An 8,386-nucleotide genomic window follows, 5' to 3' on the forward strand; every position below is an offset into this window, starting at 1 on the left:
AATACTAAACCTATCACTATAGTATCTGAAATCCTCAGATATTGAATCAATTCCATTAAAAGAAGGATGCTGAAAAAAGGTACCAGGTAAGTCCATGTAAACTTGCAGGATTGACACTCTGTGCATTACTCGGTAGCCTAGAATGTCCATTGAGACAGTGTAAAAGAATGGAAATAGATACAGGCATGCTGACAGCTCTCTTTGTTTAGAATATCACCAGGTTCAATCATCACTGAGGCTATGTCTAGACCAGTACTTTAGTCGGTAAAACTTATGTTGCTTAGGGTGTGCGTGAAAAAACATATCCGGACCGACAAAGGTTACACCAACAGAAGCACCAGTGTGGACAGCACCCTGTCAGCAGGAGACGTTCCTCTGCCAACATAGCTACCGTCACTCGTTGGGGGTGGTTTAGTTATGCCGATGGGAGAGCTCTCTCCCATCAGCACAGAGCGGCTACATGGGAGACTTTATAGTGGTGCAGCTGCAGTGGTACAGCTGTGCTGTTGTAAGATCTGTATCGAAGACGTAGCCTGGGATTTGTGGTCTGTCTGTGCAATTTTTGTGATCAGTCATTTGTGTCTTTTTTTTTTACACTTTATGAATTATACCTGCCTGACAGCACAAGCTTTCACCTGATAAATGAGTAAGAGAGGAGGAGACTGACCAATAGATAGGAGTATTCGAAGGGCAGCCGCCTTCCAAGTAAAAGCTGGGAAAGCTGGCAGGAGATCTATGGAAGTTCCCCTGCCTGCTGGGGAGGACTGAGTAGCCTTCTCTAAGAATAATCCTAATAGCCTACATCCCATAGTCAATTTTAGCTGTGGGCACTTTAAGAGGATCAGTTTTAGACAAGGTCATTTGCAGTCTGCTTTGGAAAAAGTTAAAGTGCAGAAGGTTTATACCAGGGATAAACTTACTTTGGTACAGAAATGGATTTCTTTAAGGCCAGCAAGCAATAACAGCTCTGTGCCCAGTACTAATTACTATAAGAATAAAATAGCCCAAGTATTCAAATTTAGTTTTAACTTGTAGACATGTATCCCTAAATGGTTAGGCTCATGCTTGAAACCAAGTGATTGCCTACAGCGCTCAGTACACTGTCTCATTTCACTGAGCTTTTTTAAGAGATGTATCCCTCTGGTATAGATGCCCCTGGCCTACTTATAGAGAAATTTCATTACCATGCTGTGCAGTCCTCATGGTGCTGAAAGTAAAATATTGGATTGACAGGCACTTGTTGTGGAGGAGGGCTTATTGATGATGGAAAGACTGATTCAATCTCTAATCCTGAAGAATGACCTGCCACCTGGAGTGATAGTATACAGATGGGTGCAATCTAAACTCTCTTTCCGCCTCAAGTTGCATTTGGCTGCAGATTAACAAGGTGATTCCATATAATGAAGATGGTTGTTTGGTGCAGTGGCAATTTTCCATTACTGACATGCAATGTCAACAGTTGTGACATAGCTATAAGAACAACATTTAAATGTGCTACATCTGGCTGGGACTGGTGCCAGGTTATTAACAGCCCCATTAAAATTACCTGCAGTGAACTGTTTTGGAAGGAGAGAATGTAGAATACTGTTTCCCCTATGACTGTCCATTCAGTTGTAATAATAGGCCAGTTATACACAGTTATTACAGTACTGGTAGCAGTATTTTCACAGTTTTTATTTTGATAAAGTAATGCTTTCTATGTTACATCTTTAATTGTAGTGAGACTACTACTATTACTGCTGTCCTTAGCCGGCTGAAACTCTCATTGAAACCTGGACAGTTTGGTCAGATAGCAAAATATAATATCTCAATAATGGGCCCTAATAGCAAAGTTCTAAAAACTTCATCTCCAACCCCATTGTCCTTATGAATGTGGATACTGACAATGTAACAATTTCCAGTGCAGTAGGCAAAGTATGAAAGGCTATTAAGGCACAGCCTCTGAATAAGGGAGCCACACCGCCTCAGAGAAAGCTGCAAGAGGCACAGTGACTTCCAGAGCTCCTTCTGAACACAAAATGTGCAATTGCCAGTATTGTGGGTAGGGTGGGTCAGGGCCTTGCCTCCCCATAACCACTTTTCAATTGGCCACTGATTAAGAGGATGCTGTCTCTGAGCAGCTTCCATGTTCAGCAGGGAACAAGGGTTGAGCCTCTGGCTGGTCCCATGTGCAGGGGTGGCAAGTAGGGGGAGAATCCTTGCATCTTTCACTTGCACACACATGCAGAGTCTATCCACAACCTAGCTCCAAATGTCTTGGTGTTAGTTTATCATAGATGTCTGACCAGTGGTGTCAAAGAACTTTAGTGTCTCACATCTTAGGGTAAGTCTACACTTAAAATGCTGCATCGGTGCAGGGGAACTGATGCAGCATTTTAGTGAAGGTGCTACCACACCAATGGAAGAGTTAATCCACCTCCCCAAAAGGCAATAACTATGTCAATGGGAGAAGCTATCCTGCCAATATAGCAATGTCTGTACTGTGGGTTACGGCGGTATAACTATATCACTCTGGAGTGTGGATTTTTCACACCCCTGAGTGACATTTATACCAATAGAGGTCTGTAGTGTAGACCAGACCTTACTGTATTTATATTAGTTGCCTTTCAGAAACAGCTAAATAAATTACTTGGCAGTTTGGCGAGTTTGGCCGGGTCTACACTACAGACCTATCTCTGTATAAATATGTCACTCAGAGGTGTGAAAAATCCACTAAATCTGTATGTGAAGACAGGCCCTTTGAGGTCTTGTGGGACAGGGTAAACAGAGGCCCTATCCTGGATTCTCCCTGTGGACAACACCTGAAGAAGTGAAAAAGGTTAAGATAACATAGCAGGGCTTCTAACATTTGCCAGTCAAAGCCCCCTAAATGTGGCTTGCTTGGGTAAATAATTTCAGAAACTATGTCTGGGACAGAACAGTGTGACAAAGGCTATTTGTCTGGCTGTACTGAAAGAAGAATAGGAGACATTTGATATGGGTTTAATTAGGCCACAACTTTATTATTAGATGTCTGAAACTACCCGGTAGATAAAGGTGTACAGTGCAGGTAACCCCATGTTTATTCTGTAATTACGTGGGGGGCTTTTACCAGCTCCCTCTCTTTTTCCATCCAAGTCCCTACAGTAAATTTATTGCCAGGATCTTACCATCCACACCCCCTCGTAGGAGGGTTAAGGTGGGCTATAAGAATCGGGGGTTGGCTCCCTGCTGTACCAATCATAGGAGTCCCCAACCACCCCCCATTCGTTCCTTTAATGAACACCTCTTTTTAAGTCCTTTTCCAAGCCATTTATCCAGTCATTGTATACCTTTTCTATGGAGTACCTGTACTGGACATCAGCCCTACACTTAAATCAGCTGCTCCTTTAAACCCTGCATTCCTAGGGGATGAATCAGCAACCACGCTGTCCCCTTTTGCAACAGTTTTCATTCCCGCCACCCTGCAGCCATAAAATACTGTTCCCTTCATTCGGTAAGCCAGACAAATTACCTTCCCTCCCTTCCCCCTCCTCACCCCACAAAAAAGGTGGAGGGCTGTCATATGCATACTCCTTCCCTGCTGCTGGCATTGTAGAGAAGGTCACAGCTGGAGTAAAAAGAGTGGGTATGGATTTTCCTTATGTCACACAGATCCACAGCTGTGTATTTATCTCCTTGTGTCTGTTACAGCCTAATGAAGAGCCCTCTGGCTGCACTGACACAGTATAGGTGGCTACAGCATAGCTGCATACAACAGGACTCAGATCAGATAGAGTGCAAATTTATAAACCATTTCCTGACATGAGTACTGTACAGGAAGCTGTACAAAAGTATATGTCCCTCAATATTATTAACTCTACTTTTGAATACTTAGATGGCCTTCATAGTACTTGTGTGTCATAAGTAACCAAGAAGACATTAAGAGTTCTATGCAAAGACCCAGGGTATAATATATGTATTTATTGTTCTAAATTGTCCTGAACCATTTGTTTGCATGATGAAATCTACAGTGTAGTGCACAAACAGTAGACCACATACAAGAAATGAGAACTTTTAAGGGCTACGTAACACTGTACAGTATTTTACAGTGGAGCAGCACAAAGTTTCTTAGCACAAAAGTTTCCATCATTTTAAAATTCATAGTGTGCAGTGACCCTCAACCTCACACTTCTGTCTATGGTGCTAGACTGAAGGTGTCATGCAGGCTGGAGCAGGAACATTATCTGACTCATGAGCTATCAGAAGGTTTTTTTGTCTGGTTTTATCTTGCCGTTTGTGTTTCCTAATGTATTGTGTACTTCTCTATGCGTGTTCAACATGCTTATAAAAACACCAGCAGCTTTAAATACATGTTATTCTCCCAAAGCACTTTAGTTATTGAGGCAGCAAGGGTTTTGCGATCAAAATGTAGAGAAAAAAGTGTCAGAAAAATCGTACATGAAAGGCACAAATCTAGCTTGCTCACCTGTGGTGAAAAGTTCCAGTGGCGGAACATTGAGCTGTGCGCTAAACCCTGGACAGAATACTGATTTAAAAGGGAACTATCTGGTTAAAACTAGTGGGCCTGTTGATCCTCAGTTGCTGCAAACAGGTGTAGCTCCACTGACTTCAATGGAGTTATGTCCATTTGCACCAACTGAGGATCTAGCCCCTTATTTTTTAAATAAATGTGAGAAATAGCAGCTTAGTTTATTGAAACTGAAAGAATGTAAAGAAAAAAATCAGTATGCTGCCTACTTACCTTTCACATTTTCCCCAGCTTGAATGATGAAAATTGACCAGTAAGTTTCATTTTCAGATTATGTTAATAATGCTACAATGTTTGGGCTGGGATTTTATGGTTCAATATCTCAAGCCTTTCTAGGGCTAGATTTTAGCAAGTACAGCATGGCTTGGCGAGCAGGCAATCTTCTATAACTTTCATGAATACATTTCAGTTGATCATTGATCAAAATCAGTGATTTTGTAAATATTGTATATATAAAAATAAAAGTTTGAGGCACATCTGATCTGATGGTGTTTTACAGGTCAGTTATATGAAAGTTGATCTGAGCACTGCAATTTCTCTACCATTTATATGTTCCCTCTACAACCTCCAGACCATCAATATGAGATCTTTTCTTCTTTGACTGTCTTTTCCCACACACACCCTTTCCATTCTATCTACTTAATTCATTCTCTAGCCTTCGAAAGCCCATTACATGTGCTACGAGTCTAATAACCTCCATATTGCAGAGCATTTAAAAAAAACAACAACATGGGTTCCCCCCTCTAAAAATGTGTTCTCTCTTCCTTCAATTTAGTCACTTTTCTCCCTCCTTATGTCCTGCCTCCTATCCTTAACAACATATCTCTTTTCCCCTCATTTCCCTTTAACCTCTTCCACCTTTACTATTCTACCTATCTGCCTTTTTCTCCTTTAACCTTCAGAGATGAGACCTGTGAGAGACCATAACATAAGTGGGTTATCTTTTGAAACAGCACATCTTGTTCCTGTCCTTTGCCTCCAAACTTCCTAAGGATTTCATCAATATTATTTGGCTTCCCTAGATTTCTCCTTAGTCCCCCATAATTAATTTGTCCCCTCCATAGTTCACTGATGCTGCCTATCACGGAGGTCATCTCTGAGCCGATGCAAAGGGCCTCTTTTCCATTTTCATCACCTTTGATATAACTGGTCTTCTTCCTTCCCTCCACCATTACCACTTGGAGCAGTACCCTTCTGTACAGACAGCAGCCAGTTGTGAATGGATCAAACTGCTGGGTCCGAAGCCAACTGAGCCTGGGTATATAGGCTAGTCACTGTTTCTAATTAGGAGTCTGGAAGGCACACTCCCAGGCTCAAAAGCCTTATTGGGTCCTTTCCTTGGGACATGGGACCTCATAGTCCAGGTACCCTAGACCCTGAAACTAGTGCCTTAGGCCTTCTGAGCCCCACAGTCACTTACGTATGATTCCCCAGAGATCCATCTAGGCTGTCGGTACTCTGGTTTCTAGTTTAACCTGTCTGGGGACATGGTTACAGGCAAGCAAGGAATACAAGCTTAGCAAAGGAATTTCTTAACCACAGAAACTTTATTCTTGAAAGCACTTGAAGGTTACTCCTCTTTTAAAAAAACAAAGTCTTGAGATGTATCCTCTCAGTGTCTGATCTCAACCTGGCTCAGAGTCTGAGGTGTGTCAATGTTCAGAATGGACAGAGTTCCTCCTGCCCACTTTCTCTCCTGCACATCTGACTTAGATATGGTGTTCAGTTCTTCCCATTTCAGTGCTATACTACTTTCATAAATGACGGTTGTCTCCTTTTGCCATGTGATTAATCTGGCATGCTTCAGTTCCCATCCTTCCTCTCCATCAAACTCACCCCCACCCTCTCATGGCCCCCATGTAGAAAAAAAATCAAGAAAAAAACTAAAAGAACCCCACATTGTTCCATGTGGGTGGGCCAGCAGTTGAGAGTCATACAAAGTCAATGACCTTTGATTGCTCTCCTGATGGTCTGAGCCATAGTCCTTCAGTGAGGTGTCAAGCACATTTCCTGGGCAGGGTAGCTGTCTGGAATTCAATATAATAGTCTATCCTTAAGCAAGCCTACATGTGTGTTCATCACATAAGGCAAAATGATGTTCACAATCTGTTACAGATCTAGAAAATGGAGTTCACTATTTGATACAGATGTATCCCACTCTGTCACATCCCTTTTCTGGACTTCTCCTTATGATTCTGTGACTGTAACTATCCTTGTCCTATCCTTAATACGTCTTACTTACTTACTTATTTACTTCTTACTTACTACATCAGTAGCTCCTCTTCCATCTTTTTTTTACCCACCATAGACATCCTTCTGGTCTTACTTTTTGGCCCATCCCTACTTCTCCCACTCCCTGATGCTCTCTTATTGCTTTAGCTTCCATCTCTACTGTGATGACTCACACATCTATCTCTCTTCCCCCAATGTCTCTTCCTCAGTGTCGTCATGCCTGTGTTGTTGACTTACTCCTCTTGAACATCTATCAAGACTTTAGTCATCTTCCCTGTCACTCCATCTCACAACTTCTGTGTCATGTTTGACACTTCTCTCCACATCTGTCTGCCAGCAAATCCTGCCATTTATTCCTGTGAAACAACATCATCATCTTTTCTTTCTATTCCTACAAACAGAACTCTCATCCAGACCTTGGTCATTTCTACCATTGAGCACTTCAAGCTCCACCTATGGCCTCCCTGATTCCAACCTTGCTCCCCTACAAGCTGTCCAAATCAATGAGGTGAAAATCCTTCCCCTCACATATTATCCCTACACTAGCCTCTTCTTCCTTACACAAAGTTTTCCTAAGGCTCCATAAAATTATTCTCTGGCCAATCTCCATTCTTGTTTTTTTTAGTCCCCTACATCCTGGCTCCCATTTCTCTACCAACACTTTTCCCTGTGTCCTTCTCCCAATCTCACCTGTCACTTCTTTCATTCTGCTTCCTATGCCTTTAATTCCTATCCCAAGGCAAGTTCCTCTCTTCCTTCAAAATACTTCTATTGTGAAGCTTATTGGTCTCAATTTGCCACCCTAAATAGTGCTATTATGCAATCATATTTTAAAAAAGAAAATTATGTCTTTGTTGTCTTTGCCTGGTAAATTCATTGAGGGCAAGGAATTGTCAATGCTTAGCAAATAATTAATAATAATTAATAGAATAGTAAATTGTGATGATACTGCAGATTGTGATGCCTCAAACTGGGAACCTCCAAAATAAAAACAGGGTAGTCCTGGGACACCAGAGGGAACTCTGATGACCATGGTTGTAGGTTGCTTACACTCTGAAGTGGCTCACAGAGAATCCCCTAACACCATCCAACTCCAAAAAATTTTTGTGCCTCACTATTGACACTTTCCCACTGTCCCAAAATGCCCTCTAGTTCTGCATCTTCCTCTCCAAATCTGAAAGCACAAGGAAAAGGAGATTGCCTCCCCACCTTCTACAAGGGAAATGGTTCCTAAGCCTGATGTAATGCAGCTGATGGCTGTACTACAATGGGTGGCCACACATAATGATGATATTAAGTCTGTTTCCGTCCTATAGATCACCAGGACAGAGATTCAGAGTGCACTCCAATCTTTGTCCAGAAGGATGGGTGAAGCAGAACACAAAATGTATGAAATGGAAGATTATTTCAAAGAGGACAAATTATGAAAAATAATATTAAGACCAAGTTAATTGATCTAGAAAGTCACTCAAGATGATGTAACATCAGGATTGTCTGTGTCCTTCAGGGAATAGAGAAAGGTAAACCTCCTGAATGTGCCCCTAAACTGCTAACTAAGTTGTTGGATCTTCCTATAGATTTTTGTTAACTGTCCAACAGCACTCCATATTAAGAATTGAGAGAAGATAGTATTCAGTTTCCCAC

This window comes from Chelonia mydas, chromosome 4 (assembly GCF_015237465.2).
Source record: "Chelonia mydas isolate rCheMyd1 chromosome 4, rCheMyd1.pri.v2, whole genome shotgun sequence".
Lineage (NCBI taxonomy): Eukaryota > Metazoa > Chordata > Testudines > Cheloniidae > Chelonia > Chelonia mydas.